Here is a 20093-nt window from a genome sequence, read left to right on the forward strand (position 1 = left end):
CATGGGATTTTCCAGGCAAGAGTACTGGAGTGGGGTGCCATTGCCTTCTCTGTGAATAGTGGGTCACTGGGCACATTTTCTTTAAGATCAAGGGATTTACAAAGGCGTTTACTCCCACCATCTGTATATAACACTGTACTGGATATTGTAGACAGTGAAGTGAGACAGGAAAACAATATCAGAAATGGGAAAGAAGAAATGAAACTGTCATAATTGCTGATAACATGTGGGTCCACAAAAACCCTGAGGCATCCACAGATTACTACAATTAAAAGAGTTTTTACAAGTTTCTTACATTCAAAGCCAATATACAAAATTTAATTGCATGTTCCTACATGCCAATACATATTTAAATATATGATTTTAAAGGATGCCACTTACGCAACATACAAGTACCAAGGGGTAAATACATTATAAAATTTGAAAGATGTTTATGAAGAAAATTATAACTCTGTATTGGGAGACTTTACAGTTATTTTACATAAAAAGAGAGTTTGGAAGGCTTGATAAATAAATTTATCAATTCTCCTCAAGCTGATCTATTGATTCTACATATTTACAATAAAATCCCCAAATACTCTATTCATGTTTGTGGGGCACTTGACATGCTGATTCTAAAATTTATATGATAGAGCAAAACATCAAAATAGCCATAATATACTTGAAAAGAAAAGCTGGCAAATTTGCCTTATCAGGATTTATTTTAAAGCTGTAATAATGAAGAGAGCAGTTTTGATACAAAAAGAGAAAACAAACCAATGGAACAGAGTAGAGACCCCACAAACTGACTTACACATAAATGAAACACTTAAACTATGATAGAGCCAGCTCAGCTGACAAGTGAGTGAAAGATAGACTTTTGATGCTGTAACAATTGGTTATTGGTTGTTATTGTTTACTTTTGGTTACTGGTCATTATAGCAAGGACAAATATGAAATTGGACCTCTAATTTCATCAAACATAAAAATAGATTACTTATTAGATTAAAAACCTAAATGTAAGAGGCAAAATATAAAACTTTTAGGAGGAAATACAGCAGAATATCTTTATGAGATCACAGTATGGAAGGATAATCTTAAACCAGACATAAAAAGCACTAGCCTTAAAACATAAGAATGATAAATTCTACTAAGTTAAAATCAAGTGCTTCTGCCCATCCAAGTCACATTAAAAATGAAGAGTCACAAATTAGATAAAGAAATCCCTGATGGATTTGTTTCAGGAATATATAAAGCATTCAAGTAATATGAAAAAGAGACAAACCACCAAATAGAAAATTGGGCAAAAATTAGCTAAGGCACTTTACAGAAGGGGAAATATGAACACTGAATAAACACATGAAAATATTCTCAACCTCAGCAGAAGTGATGAATGCAAGTGAAACCACAATGACGTGTAACTGATACTCACTGGATTTACAACAGTTTACGACGCCTGACAATATCAAAAGTTGGTGAGGCTTTGGAGCAAGTCAGACTTGCATACACTGTGACTATAAGCATAAATTAGTGAAACTATTTTAGAAAATAGTTTCAAAGTTTATAATACACATAAAATGCTAAGTCCTATGAACCAGGAGGCATGCACCTTGGATGTGTGTATCTCGCAAGAATGTTTATTGCAGCACAGTAAAAAATTCATAGAAAAACACAAACATCCATTGGCAGATAACAGGATAAAAGAATCACACACAGGCTTACTACAAAGAAGGAAGGAGTAGGGGCCAGAGAGAGAGAAACACAGAGCTATTGGCTACAATGCTGATGTACTGATGGATCTCAGGAACATAACACTGAGAAAAAAGATGATATCCTGGAAAACCAGTGACAGACTGAATCCTTTTATGTTAATAAAAATGCAAATTTAAACAATGCATTGCATAGGAATGAAAATACATGGAATGAAACTAAGAAAAGCAAGCAGAAATAACCAAATGAGTTCAGGATGAAAGTTGCCTCTAAAGGGGTAGATGAGGATACGGGATTTGTGAAGGATATCTAAAAGAATTCAAAGTTAATCACAATGTGCTATTTCTTAAACTGGATAGAGGAAGTAAGTTTACAATATAACATCACCCTGTATAACTTAAATATGTCATAAATTTTATTTTGAATATAAATTTTATATAAATGTTTAATTTTCTTCATACATTTAAAATTAATGTCTATCCAAAAATTTAATTTTTATGATAATTAATACACAATTACAAAGGAAAATGATAACAAAGGTGGTGAGGTGTGTGTTAATAAATATTCAGGTCAGGGCAGTGGATTTTGGTGAATAAGGATTTCCGTGGAGATGGAGAGTGGGTAAACAGAAAAAAAAGAGCTATTGGGAGTATGATTTGGACGGGAGAAGATTACTAGAGCCTCCAGCTAGAAATTTTCTTCTGATTTGAGTGGGAAATAACTTTGGATTCTGAGTAAAAAACAGTCCTGAGAATTAGGAAGACACTGACTCACACAATTTGGATTAAGGCCCAATAAAGATCTAGGCTGTCTAACCCTTCACGTATGACAGAGTTGGAACAAAAAAGCGAGTGAAACAAACAAAGATTTCTGTTATTTCTATAAGCTCTGTAATGATGGTAGAGGTACAGATCCAGGAACTGTCGTTAGACACACTGTTGCGTTTCTATCTTAGACTTCATTCCTTTTGAGCTGAAAATAAACAAACAAACAAACAAAAAACAATTCTCATAAGTAAATTTAAAAAAAGAGACTTAAGACTATCAAAACAAGTACTGTAACATCCATTTTAAACGTCATCTGTAGCTAGTGGCTCTGAGTTTGATGGTGGATGCGTACGGTCGGGGAGCTTCCCTGGTGGCTCAGACAGTAAAGAATCCGCCTGCTAAGGCAGGAGACCCGGCTCGATCCCTGGGCAAGGAAGATCCCCTGGAGAAGGGACTGGCTACCCACTCCAGACTCTTGCCTGGAGAATTCCCGGGACAGAGTAGCCTGGTGGGCTACAGTCCGTGGAGTTACAAAGAGTCAGACATGAATGAGTGACTAACACTAACTAACCACATACACTGGAGTGCTTCCCCGATGGCTCAGTAGAAAAGAATCCGCCTGCCAAGGCAGGAGATGCAGGTTCGACCCCTGTGTTGGGAAGATCCCCTGCAGAAGGAGATGGCCACCTACTCTATTATTCTTGCCTGGAAGATCTCAGGGACGGAAGAGCCTGAGAGGCTACAGCTCATGGGAGAGAGTCTGCCAGGCTCCTCTGTCCGTGGGATTTCCCAGGCAAAAATATTGGAGAGGTTTGCCATTTCCTACTCCAGGGGATCTTCCCAGCCTAGGAATTGAACCTGCAACTGCGGCATTGGCAGGCAGATTCTTTACCACTAGTGCCACCTGGGAAGCCCCAACATACAATGGAAGATGTTTTATGAAAGGTTGTTACACAGCAATTTCAGACATCAGGTGCAAAAAATCTTTTTTTTCTTAGAGACACTGGATAGGGTCTGAACACTGAATAGTATTCAAGTGCATCGTTTTCCTTTGAATGTTTATAAATGTATGCTTAAATATGGAAATCTATGTATGTTACACTGCTATAGTAAAGATCACCCATGTCCTGGCGTTAGTGGACAGGGCTGCGTGTGAGAGGGGCTGTATGTAGACAGGGGAGCAGGAACAGTGGGCTCAGGAAATCAGGGGACATGAAGCATGGCCAGGGTCTGGATGAGTGAGCGTTTCCTTTGCGTTTAGCTTTACTGATACAAGATTTCACTGTGTTTTTGGAACAACCCATCATATTTGGAAGGCAAAGTTCAGGTTCGTCTATCTCAAAAGCTGCTGGCCTTGAAGAAAGCCTTCAGACAGTGTAAATAGCCTCTGGACCCTGAACTTAGTGGTCAGCTGCGGAGAGACCTCCCAAGACTTCCTTCCCTGATTGTGCGGGGGCTGTGCAAGTCACCCACAGGAGGGACCAGAGGAAGGATGGCCAAGGTCCAATTTTCTGCCACTCTCACAAGACAGGAACTTCGGAATAAAAGGCTGAGATGCAAAACATGAAGTGGCGTTTCTTAAATTCCCGAGTTTGCAAAGACTCACAGTAAGTACCAACATTAAAAAAATCTTACATTACCCTCAAAAAAGAATGTAGATTTAATCATCGCAACAAATGCTTTTGAAATGGGTCAAAAAAATCCTACTTAAATCCCTACTTGTTATGCAAAAGTACATATTGAGGTACTTATATACCAAGGTGATGGACTGTATTATCGGAGAATTAAAATCATATTCTCGTGAGGCATTGATAAAACTGGACAGGCACTATGAAGCAGAAGTCTCGTGAAGAGTTTCTGTTTGGGCCTGAGACAGGCTGAGACCTGGGCCCTTTGTGGCCGGGTTGCAGTGTTGGCACCCAGACAAATGTCTCCTCAAGCCACAAATTACAGAAAGGATAAGGGGCTGAAAATAACTGCAGAAAGTGAAGAACCAAAGAGCCTCTTGAGGAAAGTGAAAGAGGAGAGTGAAAAAGTTGGCTTAAAGCTCAGCATTCAGAAAACTAAGATCATGGCATCAGTCCCATCACTTCATGGCAGATAGATGGGGAAACAGTGGAAAACAGTGGCTGACTTTATTTTTCTGGGCTCCAAAATCACTGCAGATGGTGATTGCAGCCATGAAATTAAAAGATGCTTACTCCTTGGAAGGAAACCTAGACAGCATATTAAAAAGCAGAGACACTACTTTGCCAACAAAGGTCCGTCTAGTCAAGGCTATGGTTTTTCCAGTGGTCATGTATGGATGTGAGAGTTGGACTATAAGGAAAGCTGAGCACCACAGAATTGATGCTTTTGAACTGTGGTTTTGGAGAAGACTCTTGAGAGTCCCTTGGTCTTCAAGGAGATCCAACCAGTCCATCCTAAAGGAGATCAGTCCTGAGTGTTCATTGGAAGGACTGATGTTGAAGCTGAAACTCCAAATAGTTTGGCCACCTGATGCTAAGAGCTGACTTACTAGAAAAGACCCTGATGCTGGGAAAGATTGAAGGCAGGAGGAGAAAGGGACAAGCCTGACAGAGGATGAGATGGTTGGATGGCATCACCGACTTGATGGACATGAGTTTGAGTAAATTCCGGGAGCTGGTGATGGACAGGGAGACCTGGCGTGCTGCAATTCATGGGGGTGCAAGGAGTCGGACACGACTGAGCGACTGAACTGAACTGAAAAATAATTGCATGCCTACATGATTGGGGAAAATTCTGGACAAAAAGATACAATAAGACCAAAAAAGCCCAAAACCACATTTGAAGAGTAGGGAGCAAAAGCCGGGGGTTGGAAGCAAAAGCAGAGTGCTGCACAGGATCCCTGCACAAACGCCACCAAAGGAGGGGGCAACACACCTAAGCCACCCCTCCAGCCCAACCTCTGAACACACTCCTACCCTCACCCAGTAGAAGGAAGCAACCTGCATCCCCTGAGCAAGCAGGCAAGGAAGCAACAAGAGAACCTGTTCGTTGGTTTTCTCTGCCTCCTGCTGGATCATGGGCCCAATAAAGCCTTGCCTGAATTGCTTGTCTGGTCTCTGATCGATTTGTATTGATTAAAAAGGTCAAAAGCACTGGTCAGTAACAGGTTCACCATATATCACACCTGTGTAGAGACATCCCCCTCCCCGCAACCCTGTCCAGGCGTAAGGACAGTGCAGCTAAACAGAGTTAAAGCTTTATCTATGCCTGGGAGATGGCTCCCCTGGTGACTCAGATGGTAAAGAGACCTGGGTTCGAGTCCTGGGTTGGGAAGATCCCCTGGAGAAGGTAATGGCTATCCCTGCCAGTGTTCTTGCCTGGAGAACTACATGGGCAGAGGAGACTGATGGCTACAGTCCACAGGGTCACAGAGTCGGACGCGACTGAGTGACTGACGATCGCTTTCTTTCAGGAGATGACTGCAGACTGCAGACCTCCACATGGAGGGAGAAGAGGCATTTGCAGCTTTTCATACGACATTATGAACCTCAGTGAGAACCAACTATGAAGCTGATCGAACAGATCCTGTAACTATTTTGAAGTTTTAATATTTCAAATGAGCATGAAAAAATGTGAAAAAATTCCAATGAACTTTAAAATCATCCTTCTACTATTAAATTTCAGATTGAAACAATTGAAACATATCCCGTTGGGTTGCTAACTATGTCTTTTCACAGTAAATTGCTTGAAGTATATTAAGGGTTCCAAAATCTAATCAATTTTCTTCTTTATTTTTAAACTAAATAAATGAAGCTAATACCATGAGAGAAATATGCTATAAAGTCACAGAACTGAAAAACGTCAATGAGCTGAACCTATTTTGGTTTGAGGTAAATGAGATGAGGCAAATGGGAGACAGGTACCGTTCCAAAGCATCGCCCCTGGAAAGGATATCCAACACATGCAAATATATTTATTTGGCCAATTCTTGTTAGGGTACTACTAAAGATGATCATAAAAGCATTCAATAATTTGATGCTTTGGACTCTTGGGAAGATATCTCCAGTTCCAAATCCAAACAGATGTGACTCTCCTTTGCACTCCCTGTTTTACTTCATTACATGCTTCACCCAGATGTCCCAGAACTGACCACTGAGTGTTTGCCCCTTTGACTTTGGACTTCTAAAGCGTAGTCGCAGCTCAGCTTCTCAGGCTCTTCAGTGTCCTGAACAGAGCTGTTGGTGCGGTACGTGCTCTAGGAGTCCACTGGTTAACCAAACTCATACAGGCCACAAGGTGCGTTCTTGTATCAGTTGTGATGTGTCCAGCCAAACACATTTTGTCAGAGCAATTCCTAAAGTGGTATTTATCTAAACAATGTTTTGGAAGGAGTTAATAAGTATGTTGCCAAATAAACAAGTCATGGTAAAATAAATTTGGTAAAAATGTGACAATATTTCTCTTTCTCATATATTTGTAATGCATATTAAAGGAAAAAGATTCTGGAAACAAGAAACATCCCATGGTGTTTAGCTCAGTGCATATGAGAGAGAAAGAGATAAGTTTTTGGACAGCACACTTGTTAACATCCAGCAGAACAGAATGCTTCTGAACATTGGTTTATGAGATACTCTGAAATATATGCAAAAATATTTCCCGTTTATTTATTTGCTGTGTTTTCAATTTGGAATATCCCCTTTTGGAAAGATTATTTAACATTTTAAATTACGCTACTACAATAAACAAATACTCGTTACTTATCCCTGCCAACAGCGAACCCTGATGGCATCTGTTATTTCTAGAGAAATTTGTGCTTGATATTGAAGTGACCTCTAACTGATAATAAGGCATCCACATTATCAAGGCATTTTTTTTTATAGATGAGGAAAAATGAAAAGAGATATTTTTCTAAATAAATTAATTAAAAGTAGCATCTTTACTCTTGGGATTGCTTTGTGTTTGTGTCTTTCCTCAGGTTTAAATAAAAGTTTAAATAATTCATCTATGGCATATAGACTGCCAGGAAAAGTCATTCAGAGTCTTTTATTGTTCACATTTAGAAGATTTAGGGATTCATTACCGTTCCATTGAATACAAATTCAGGAGGTAAAGAAAATAGTCTGTTATGTTTGACAAATGAGTGCATAAAACCATACCTTACCCTAGTATAAGCACGATGCCATTGAAAAGTGCCTGTGCAGCTATTATTAGTTTAGCGCCTCAGACCATCCTGGGAAATAAGCAGAGCAGGGGGCTTTATCTCTGTGTCATGTATATAGATGTTTGAGATATCGAGAAACTAAATGGCTTTCCTAACAGTATCGTTAGCTCATTTCACTCCCACCTTTACTATTGAGCAGGGCGCAGGTGCCAGGAACTGGACGAGTGGGAGAGCGGAACCCTGCCCCTGCCCCAGGAGGGATGGCTGAGAGTTGGGCACTGCCCCAGATTCATGTTCTAGAACTTTCTGTCCTATCGCATTGCTCTTAACCAGACTTTGGATGCCATATTTTTTAGCCGCTTAAACCTGGTTTGGCTGTGGAAAGACCTGTAAAATAATACATTCTGAACTCCCAGGAGTTGTGGCATCACTGAGGAAGATGCATGATAAAAGAATGCTGTAGGGAGATTTGGCTGGCAGCAACAGGGAAACAAACCTGACTTTTAGCTGAGCTGCTTGACGTGTCTCGGCCAGGCAGTCTCACAACCCTACGGTTTGATGGAGCTGCCCCAGAGTGCTTTTGCTTTGCACCCCATGGACTGTAGCCTACCAGGCTCCTCTGTTCATGGGATTCTCCAGGCATGAACACTGGAGTGGGTAGCCTATCCTTTCTCCAGGGGATCTTCCAGACCCAGGAATCAAGCCTGGGTCTCCTGCATCGTAGGCAGATTCTTTGCCAAAGTGCTTTTACTCTGAGATAAAAATGTACCAGATTTACAGAAGCAAACGTATGTTCTAAAACATGACCATTTGAAGCATTTTAAGCCTAAATCTGAGAGTGGAACCAATTCCACACAAAAGTAAATGGCTTTCTAATCTTGTTGTTTTTCCCTTCACAGAATCAAAGCTAGTTTTCATACTTGATATATATCCTTAATAGCATGTTAAAATATTCTCTGTTGTGGGAATGAAACTGTAGTCTAATTTTACCGGGCAGTCACTGAATTGTGACCGTTTTAATGAGCCTTTGGATCTAGTTTCATAAATTGGCTGTGACACAGCTCCATGGCACGCCGGCCTCTGTCACTAGAATGCTAATGCAAAGATCACTGGTTGGCCAGATTCCCTTCTGTTACCAGGAAACACCCTGACGCTCCCAGGCCCCGTCTGCAAGGACAAATGGAAATGGAAACTTGAACTTATTACTAATTACCTGGTAAATCTGACCACTGGATGACTTATTCAAACTGCTTTTAACCCCAATAGAAACTGAAGTAAGAAAAAAAAGTACACATATATGCTGCTGCTGCTGCTAAGTCACTTCAGTCGTGTCTGATTCTGTGGGACCCCATAGACGGCAGCCCACCAGGCTCCCCCATCCCTGGGATTCTCCAGGCAAGAACACTGGAGTGGGTTGCCATTTCCTTCCCCAATGCAGAAAAGTGAAAAGCGAAAGGGAAGTCGCTCAGTCGAGTCCGGCTCTTAGCGACCCCATGGACAGCAGCCCACCAGGCTCCTCCGTCCATGGGATTTTCCAGGCAAGAGTGGGGTGCCATTGCCTCCTCTGGATGCTTATTTTTATTTATGTCTATTACTTCCAGTGTTTATATTATGAAGAAAATAAAGATGCTATAAATCATTCATTTTCATTTATCAAATAATTATTGAATGTACAGAATGTGCCAGGAACTGTGCTAAGGATTTGGTAAACAGATATAAATATTGTCTTTGTTCCAATTTTAATTGAGAAAATACTTCTATAGGTGTTAAGGGAAATAATATCAGTAATAATTATTAGTGGAAAACAGTCTCAGTTCTTACACATATCCATTTTTACATTGATATGTGTAAATATATTAGCCCAAATATTTTCATAGGTACTGTCTTTTTACCATTCAGAGTACTTTTCCTGACATATATTTTTTAATAAGTTAAAACTTCTCCAACATGTCTAATGTTGTTCCAGCAAATGTAGATGCCATCCAACCACAAGCATTCTCAATTTCTTTTAATTCTGGTATAAAATACAACTATCTAATTATAAACAGAAGCCCCATCAAAAGGCTTTTCTGCCAAGCTGAGTTATTTCAAAGCACTCTCATAGAAAAATCAAAATTAAATCATGTACATCTTTATAACATTCATTGTTTACCAACTCCAGTCCTTTGCTTCTGTAAGAATTTGTCTTTTCATTTGTAAGGTTTTCTTTTAATATGGAAATTCTTTAAAAGCTCAAAATTTGAATTTTGTGAAACATTCCAATGAGAGGTTTCCAATTACTTTTGAGCAAAATGTAACCAACATTAAAAGGATTGGCAAAGTAGTTTTTCAAAAGCTCAAACATTTCTAAAATACAACTGATGATAGGTGGCGAAGGGAGACTAAATGGTAACATACTTATGCTGTCTTTTTAGTTCAAAATAAAATTCAACAGAAAAATTTTGTAGTGTGGTTTTCTGACTATATAAACATAGTTCAGTTTGGTTCAGTTGCTCAGTTGTGTCTGACTCTTTGTGACCCCCATGGACTGTAGCACGCCAGGCCTCCCTGTCCCTCACCAACTCCCAGAGTTTACTCAAACTCGTGTCCATTGAGTACGTGATGCCATCCAACCATCTCATCCTCTGTCGTCCCCTTCTCCCGCCTTCAGTCTTTCCCAGCATCAGGGTCTTTTCCACTGAGTCAGTTCTTTGCATCAGGTGGTCAAAGTATTGGAGTTTCAGGTTCAGCATCAGTGCTTCCAATGAATATTCAGGACTGGTCTCCTCTACGATTGACTGGTTGGATTTCCTTGCAGTCCAAGGGACTCTCAAGAGTCTTCTCCAACACCACACTTCAAAAGCATCAACTCTTCTGTGCTCAGCTTTCTTTAGAGTCCAGCTCTCACATCCATACATGACTACTGGAAAAACCATAGCCTTGACTAGACGGACCTTAGTCGGCAAAGTACTGTCTCTGCTTTTTAATATGTTGTCTAGGTTGGTCATAACTTTTCTTCCAAGGAGCAAACGTCTTTTAATTTCATGGCTGCAATCACCATCTGCAGCGATTTTGGAGCCCCCCAAAATAAAGTCTGTCAGTGTTTCCATTGTTTCCCCATCTATTTGCCACAAAGTGATGGGACTGGATGCCATGATCTTAGTTTTCTTTAAGCTTTAAGCCAACTTTTTCACTCTCCTCTTTCACTTTCATCAAGAGGCTCTTTCATTCTTCTTCACTTTCTGCCATAAGGGTGGTGTCATCTGCGTATCTGAGGTTATTGATATTTCTCCCAGCAATCTTGATTCTAGTTTGTGCTTCATCCGGCCTGGCATTTTGCATGATGTACTCTGCATATAAGTTAAATGAGCAGTGTGATAGTATACAATTCTTTCCCAATTTTGAACCAGTCTGTTGTTCCATGTCCAGTTCTAACCATTGCTTCTTGACCTACATATAGATTTCTCAGGAGGGAGGTAAGGTTGTCTGGTATTCCCATCTCTTTCAGAATTTTCCACAGTTTGTTGTGATCCACACAGTCAAAGGCTTTGGCATAGTCAATACAGCAGAAATAGATGCTTTTCTGGAACTCTCTTGCTTTTTCCATGATCCAGTAGGTGTTGGCAATTTGTTCTCTGGTTTCTCTGCCTTTTATAAACCTAGCTTGAACATCTTGAACTTCACAGGTTACATATTGTTGGAGCCTGGCTTGGAGAATTTTGAGCATTGCTAGCAAGTGAGATGAGTGCAATTGTGCAGTAGTTTGAGCATTCCTTAGCATTGCCCTTCTTTGGGATTGGAATGAAAACTAACCTTTTCTAGTCTTGTGGCCACTGCTGAGATTTCCAAATTAGCTGGCATAATGAGTGCAGCACTTTCACAGCATCATCTTTTAGGATTTGAAGTAGTTCAACCGGAATTCCATCACCTCCACTAGCTTTGTTTTTAGTGATGCTTGCTAAGGCCCATTTGACTTTGCATTCCAGAACTGGGCTTCCCTTGTGTCTTAGCTGGTAAAGAATCTGCCTGCAATGTGGGAGATATGGGTTCGATCCCTGAGTTGGGATTTTCCCCTGGAGAAGTGAAAGGCTACCCACTCCAGTGTTCTGGCCTGGAGAATCCCATGGACTGTATAGTCCGTGAGATTGCAGAGAGCTGGACATGACTGAGAAACTTTCACTAAATAAACATAAAATATTTATAAAATGTGATACAGCTCAGTTCGTGTAAATCAGTAAAAATCATGATTGCATTTGTTTAATGTAATTATGTGTTGTTTATGTAACATAATCAACTCCAAATGTACTTTAATTTGTATGTCTCCTAAATTACTAAGATCATTATTTTTTACCACTATTCTGTATTCCATTCAAAGTTGTATTCAGAGTATCACTACAAAGGTCACATTATTTTATCTTCAATGCTGAATTTTAAAAGTAAATTTAAACCATCATTCACATATAATGTCAGCAATTTCACAGTCATCATTTAGAAATCAAGAATAAGGGTTTTTGGTTTACATATATGTATCTATTATTATAAATGTTTATTGATTTTTTTTAAGATTTTCTTTTCATTCTAAACTTTTGATTTTGTATTGGAATATAGCTGATGAACAATGTTGAGATAGTTTGAAGTGGACAGCAAAGGGACTCAGGCATATGTGTGTATATATGTATATATATATATTATATGTGTCTATTCTCCCCAAAATAGTCATGTATGGATGTGAGAGTTGGACCGTAACGAAGGCTGAGCACCAAAGAATTGATGCTTTCAAACTGTGGTGCTGGAGAAGACTCTTGAGAGTCCCTTAGACTGCAAGGAGATCAAACCAGTTGATCCTAAAGGAAACCAACTCTGAATACTCATTGGAAGGGCTGATGCTAAAGCTGACTCATTGGAACATACCCTGATGCTGGGAAAGATTGAGGGCAAGAGGAGAAGGGGGCGACAGAGGATGAGATGGCAGGATGGCATCACCAACTCAGTGGACAAGAGTCTGAGCAGACTCAGGGATACAGTGAAGGACAGGGAAGCCTGGCATGCTGCAGTTCACAGGGTTTCAAAGGGCCTGAGATGACTTAGCAACTGAGCAGTTCTCCCGCAAACTCTCCTCCCGTCCAAGCTGTCACATCACCTTCAGCAGGATTTCCAGTGTTGTACTACAGGTACTCATTGGTCACCCATTCCAAATATAACTATAAGGGCTTTGGTTTTAAAATAAGTATCTAATGAACATAAGTAAATTAACTTATGGCCTTACAAAAGTTATGAATAAAATAATCAACTATTGTTATTTAAAAGCCTTTACACTAATTATTACGGCTAGAAATTGCTCATAGGATGAGAATCCAGGATGATACGTGATTCCTCAAAAAAAAAAGAAAAATTATTTTTCCCACCAGAACTGGTGAACAGGCGTGGCCCAGTCTCAAGCCCATTCATAGTAACCCCTGCGCCACCAGATCTGGCGGATGTGCTCATCCAGGCCTGGAATGGCTTTACTGCAGCCCCCATACCACTGATCCTGGAAGGTGTGTGCATGTCACACAGAGAATCCCACTGAACACCCAGCATTTCTGGGCCCTTCGAGACTGAAACACAGGCAGAACTTGGGACCAAAGCACGGCACAGACAGACCACAGCACACCCCTAGTCTTCCAGTGACTGCTCCTTTAAGACCGGCAGAGACAGCAGCTTCATCTTCTAGACGGAAACAAAGAGTCAGGCAACACTGGGAGACAGAGAAATACATTTTGAATGAAAGAACAAGAAAAAACTTCAGAAAAAGACATTAATAAAATGAAGATAAGATAAAGTGGTTAATGTAATGGTCATAAAGATAATAAATTCAGATAAAGACTGAAAAACATGGCAACATTTTCAACAGAGATAGAAAATATAAGATAGCTCTGAAATTTTGGAACTAAACTGAAAAATATACTAGGGAGATTCAGCAGCTGACTGGATGAAGCAGCAGAATGAATCATTGGACTGGAAGACAAACCAATGAAAATCACCCTGACAGAGCAGCAAAAAGAAAAAAAAAAAAAAAGTTAAAATCCTTTAAGGAAACTTTGAGACCACATTAAGTGGAATACATTCTCATTATAGGTTTCTCATGAAAAGAACAGGAAGGGAAAGTGCCAGCAAATGTATTTGAAGAAATAAGAACTGAAAATTTCCCCAACCTGAGGAAAAATATAGATATTCAGGTGCAGGAAGCCCAAAACATCCCAAATAGAATGAACCCAAAGAAATCCACACAAAGAAGAATTGCAAGTAAAATTGGAAGAGTTGAAGAAACATCAAAAATATAAAACGTGATGGGGGAAGTAAAAATGTAAACATTTAGAATGTGTTTAAGTTTAAGTTGCTATCAGTTTAAAACAGGAGCAATATATGAACCTCACAGTAACTACAAACAAAAACTCATAGTAAATACACAAAAGAAAATGAGAAAGGAATCTAAACAGAACAAGGTAGAAAGCCACCAAGCCACAAGAGAGGAGAGACAGGGAAGAAGAAAGAAACAGGAGCAACTAGAGAAACAGACGTCTCTACCATCTGAGCCACCAGGGAAGCAAACAGACGTCAAATGTAAACAGAATGTCAGCGATTATTTTAAATGTAAATGGACTAAATTCTCCAATCAAAAGACAGAGTGGTTAGGTGAAGAAAAACAGGAAAAAAAAAAAAAAGAGAGACTCACGCAAGACTCATCTATATGCTTTCTATAAAAGATTCTCTTCAAAAGTAAGGACATACAGGATGAAAGTAAAGGGATGCAGAAAGCTATTCCACTCAAATGAAAAGGAAAAGAATGCTGGTGTAGCTATGCTCGTATCAGACAAATAGACGTTGAAACGAACACAGCAATAAAGAACAAAGAAGAGCATTATATTATTGATAAAGGGGAAATCCAGTAATAAAGTATAACATTTATAAATATATATGCACCTACCACAAGAGCACTCAAATATACAAAGCACATATCAGTGGACATAGAGGGAGGAACTGGCAGCAATGCAATGAGAGCAGGGCCTTTAACACCCCACTTACATCAGTGAATAGATCAAGCAGCTAGAAAATAAATAAGGAAACACAGACCGTGGATGACACACTAAACCAGATTGACTTAATAGATATAATCAGAACATTCTGAACTGGAAAAGGTGCAAGCATGTGGAGATTAAAAAATATGCTGTGGAATAATCAATGGGTTATCAAAAGTCAAAGAAAAAATAGAGACTACATAGAGACAATGCAAGCATACGACATCCGAAATCTACGACATGGAGCATAAGTGGTTCTAAGACAGAAATTCATTGCAATTAAAGTCTGTCTCAATAAAGAAGAGAAATTTAAAACAATATAACTCAGTCCTGAAGAAATTAGAAAAAGAAAAAGAACAAGGCCCAAAGTCAGTAGAAAGAAAGAAATAGTAAAGGTTAAAGTGAATCAGATGACTTCACTAGTGAATTCTATCAAAAATTGAAAGATTTAAACCCTATACTTTTCAAACTCTTCCAAAGGATTGAAGATGGGAGGGCCTCATTTTATGAGGCCAGCATTACTCTAATATCAAACCCAGACAATGTCACCACAGAAATGTCTTTAATGAATATAGATGCAAAAAATTTCAACAAAATATTAGCAAACTGAATTCAAGAACACATTAAAAGGGTCATAAATTATAATCAATGGGGATTTATTCCAAGGACACAAAGAGCATGCAACATCCCCAAATTAAACAATGTGATACACCATATTAACCAGACAAAAGATAAAACTCATATTATCATCCCAACAGATGTAAGAAAACCATTTGACAAAAGTCAACATTTATGATAAAAGTTCTCAACAAAGTGAGTATAAAGGGAATGAATCTCAAGATAATGAAGACTATGCATAATAAACCCACAGTTAACATCGTAATTGTGAAAAGCCGAAAACTTTTTCTCTAAGATCAGGAACAAGGCAAGGATGCCCACTTGTTACTTTTATTCAACATTGTATAGAAAGTCTTAGCCAAGAAAAGTAAATGAAAAGCATCCAAATCAAAAAGAAGCAAAACCATCACCATCTGCGGATAACATTATACTTTACCTAGAAAACCTTAAAGACTGTCAAAAAAACTGCTACAACCCTAAAGACTCCACCGAAAAGAAAACCCTCTTACAACTAATAAGGACTTCCCTGGTGGCTCAGATGGTAGAGAATCTGCCTGCAATGCAGGAGACCTAGGTTCAATTCCTGGCTTGGGAAGATCCCCTGGAGAAGGGAAAGGCTTCCTACTCCAGTATTCTTATCTGGAGAATTCCATGCACAGAGGAGCCTGGCAGGCTATAGTCCATGGGGTTTCAGAGAGTCAGACATGACTGAATGACTAACACTTCCATTTCACTTTTCAGAACTAATAAGTGAATTCAGTAAAGTTGTGGAATACAAAATCAACCTAAAAATCAGTGGCATTTCTATACACTAATAAAAAACTGTCAGAAAGTGAAATCAAGAAAGCAGTATCATTTACAATTGCATCAGAAATAATAAAATAGCTGGTAATTCAGTTAAACAGGTAGGTGAAAGACCTATATTCTGAAACCTGTAAGACACTAATGGGGGAAATTAAAGAAAGTGCCAATAAAGGAAAGGTATTCTGTGCTAATGGGTAGGAAAAATTGATACTGCAATAATGTCCACGCTGCCTAAAGTAATCTACAGATTCAATGCCATCCATTTTAAGAGTCCAGTGGCATTTTTCACAGAACTAGAATAATTCTAAAACTTGCATAGAACCACAAAAGAGCCTAAGTAGGCAAAACAATATTAAGAAAAAGGAAAAAAAGCTGGAATTGTCATGTTCCCTGATTTTAAAGTACACTACAAAGCTACAGTAATGGTATCATAAGAAAAACCAGCACATAGATCGATGGATCGGAACTGAGATCCCAGAAATAAACTCACAATATGCAGAAAACCAATTTAGGACAAAGGGTCGGGAACGTGCGTGCACTGGAGAAAGGTCAGTCTCTTCCAAAACCGGTGTTTGGAAAATCGGGCAGCCCCAAGCAGAAGAATGAAACTGGACCACTCTCTTAACACTGCATGAAAACAGTACCTCCAACTGAATTAAAGGCTTGGATGTTGAGATCTGAAACCATAAACATCCTAGGTGAAAACATAGGGTCTTACCCTTGTGACCCCAAGGTTAGCCATGTTTTTGTGGATCTGATTCCCAAGGCAAGGGTAAGAAAAGCAAAAATAGACAAACGGGTCTACATCAAATTAACAGTGAAGGAAGTCATCATCAAATTTAAAAGGCAACCTACTAAATGGGAGAAGATATCTGCTAACCACATATCTGTCAAGAGGTTAATATCCAAAATATATAAAGAAGTCATGCAACGTAACAATAAAAAAAATCAAACAATAGGTTAAAAATGGGCAGAGGATCTGAATAGACATTTTTCAAAAGAAGACATACAGATTGTCAACAGATACATGAAAATATGTTCATTATTACTAATTATTAGGGAAATGCGAATCAAAACCGCAGGTGTGAGATACCACCTCACACATATTAGAATGGCTATCACCGAAAAGATAGGAAATAACAAGTGTTGGAGAGGAGAAAAGGAAACCACCAGACAATGTTGGTGGAAATATACATTGCGGCAGCCGCTGTGAGAAACACGTGAGAATCCTCCAAAGGTTAAGAATACATCCACCGTGTGGTCCAGCTATTCTCCCTCTAGGTACTTATCCAAAGAACAGAAAAGAAAAACTTTAATTTGAAAATATATATGTTCAGAGACGCTTTATTTTTAATAGCCAAGCTATGCAGTGTCCGTTGATGTATGAAGAGATAAGGTGTTGTGTATATGCACAATGGAATACTTCTCAGCCATAAAAAAGAGCGGAATCTTGACATTACATGAGTAGACTTGATGCTCTTATATTAAGTGAATTAAACTGAAAAGGTGAAAGGCAAAAATTGTAGGATTTCACTCCCAGAGTCTGAAAAAAGTGAACAAACAAAGCAGTAGACAACACAGACTCACAGACATAGACACGGGTTAGTGGTTACTAGACTGGAAAGGGGACTGGAGGAAGCAGAAAGGTGGAAGGGAGTCCGGAGCCTGGAGAGGGGCAGTGACTAGGCTTCGGGTGATGCCCAGTTTATAAGGAACACACACGGCTCATCATAGCATTGAGCACCTGAAACTTATATAGTGCATATACCAACTTTATCTTAAAACAGAAATAAATCAAGATTATTTTAAGGGCTCCGCTGGTTGCTCAGTTGGTAAAGAATCTGCCTCCAGTGCAGGAGACCTGGGTTCAGTCCTTGGGTCTGGCAGATCCCCTGGAGAAGGAAATGGAAACTCACTCCAATATTCTTGCCTGGAGAATCCCATGGACAGAGGAGCCTGGCAAGCTACAGTCCATGGAGTCGCAAGAGTTGGACATGACTTAGCGACTAAACCACTGCCAAAATTATTTTAGGGGAGGGAGGTGGGAGGGATGATCTAGTGGGAGGTTTACCTATGGCTGATTTATGTGGATATTTGGTAGAAGCCAACACAATCCTGTAAAGCAATTATCCTTCAATTAAAAAAATTTTTTAAAAATTAAAAAAAATCATTTTGATATATAACTGACATATAACATTACAGTAGTCTCAGGCGTACAATATAATCATTTGATGTATGCAGATATTGCAAAAGTCCCATCACAACAAGTTTAACTAACATCTATCACCAGTTCAGTTCAGTCGCTCAGTCGTGTCCGATTCTTTGCGACCCCATGAATTGCAGCACGCCAGGCCTCCCTGTCCATCATCAACTCCCGGAGTTCACCCAAACCCATGTCCTTTGAGTCCGTGATCCCATCCAGCCACCTCATGAGGAGGTGTCCCCTTCTCCTCCTGCCCCCGAAACACATACAAATTATTATTATTTTTGATGAGAACTTTTAAAATCGGCTCTCTTAGCAACTCTTAAGTATATAATACGTATTATTAACTACAATCCCCATGCTGTACATTACATTCCCGTGTCTTATTTATTTTATAATGGCTCAGACGGTAAAGCGTCTGTCTACAATGCAGGAGACCCAGGTTTGATCCCTGGGTTGGGAAGATCCCTCGGAGAAGGAAACGGCAATCCACTCCAGTACTCTTGCCTGGAAAAATCCCATGGACAGAGGAGCCTGGTGGGCTGCAGTCCATGGGGTCACAAAGACTCGGACATGACTGAGCGACTTCACTTTCACTTTCACCCTCCTCACCTATTTCACCCACCCTTCACCACACCAACCCCCGCTCTGCAACTCTATTGCTAAGTCACTTCAGTCATGTCCGATTCTGTGCAACCCCATAGATGGCAGCCCACCAGGCTCCGCCGTCCCTGGGATTCTCCAGGCAAGAACACTGGAGTGGGTTGCCGTTTCCTTCTCCAATGCATGAAAGCGAAAGGTGAAAGTGAAGTCGCTCAGTCATCTCCAACTTAGTGACCCCCTGGACTGCAGGCCACCAGGCTCCTCCATCCATGGGGTTCTCCAGGCAAGAGTACTGGAGTGGGGTGCAACTCTGACAACCACCAATCTGTTATCTGTATCAGCGAAACAGAGATCTATGAGCACAATGCCGTCACAGTACATCCATGTTGTCACAATTGGCAAAATTTCCTTCCCCGTTTTTTATCCATTCACTGATCGAGGGACATAAAGTTTGTTTCACACTAAGTTAGCTGGTTTCTTAGCAACTATAAAAATGCTGCGTGAAATAAGCTTGCAGATATCTTTTCAGGTTAACATTTTTATTTCCTTGAATACATACCCAGAAGTGGAATTGCTGGGTCATATGATAGTTCCTAATTTTAATTTTTTCCTCAAAAGGAATTCTTGATGTCTAGGTTAGGCCACCTCATGCAGAGAGTTGACTCACTGGAAAAGACTCTGATGCTGGGAGGGATTGGGGGCAGGAGGAGAAGGGGACGACCGAGGATGAGATGGCTGGATGGCATCACGGACTCGATGGACGTGAATCTGAGTGAACTCCGGGAGTTGATGATGGACAGGGAGGCCTGGCGTGCTGTGATTCATGGGGTCACAAAGAGTCAGACATGACTGAGCGACTGAACTGAACTGAACTGAGGTTAGGTACTTGTCTAAAGGCTCAGTATTACAAATAATTGGTGGAATGTCTAGAATTTGGCTTTAAATAAACACTGCTTATTAGTGACTTAGGGGCACTAAAGGAAAAATTTAATGTCACAGATATGTAGTGGGGTTAATAGTAACCATTTAATAAAAATATATTAGATTTTGGACAATAAGAAGACTAAATAATAAGTTTCTGAATTATAAACTAACCTGCATATTATCTATGCAATGTTCTATATTGTTTTCACCATTTTACAGGTAATTAAATTTTAGGCAAGAGAGAAAAATAGCTTGCATAAGGCTACTCAGGTAATGTTCTTGCAAAATCCACATTTAAATTAGATTCTTTCTGAATC

The 20093-nt window shown here is 39.7% G+C and overlaps 1 protein-coding gene and 1 non-coding gene across 2 annotated transcripts in view; one reads left to right on the forward strand and one right to left on the reverse strand.

Annotated features, from left to right (window-relative positions):
* The window catches only part of RALYL (RALY RNA binding protein like), a 422766-nt gene that overhangs the window by 130634 nt on the left and 272039 nt on the right, over window positions 1–20093 (reverse strand).
* Window positions 15766–15837, forward strand: TRNAC-GCA (transfer RNA cysteine (anticodon GCA)). The gene has a single exon. It is a non-coding gene; the product is annotated as a tRNA-Cys (tRNA).

Source organism: Budorcas taxicolor, chromosome 14 (assembly GCF_023091745.1).
Source record: "Budorcas taxicolor isolate Tak-1 chromosome 14, Takin1.1, whole genome shotgun sequence".
In the NCBI taxonomy this organism is placed as follows: Eukaryota; Metazoa; Chordata; class Mammalia; order Artiodactyla; family Bovidae; genus Budorcas; species Budorcas taxicolor.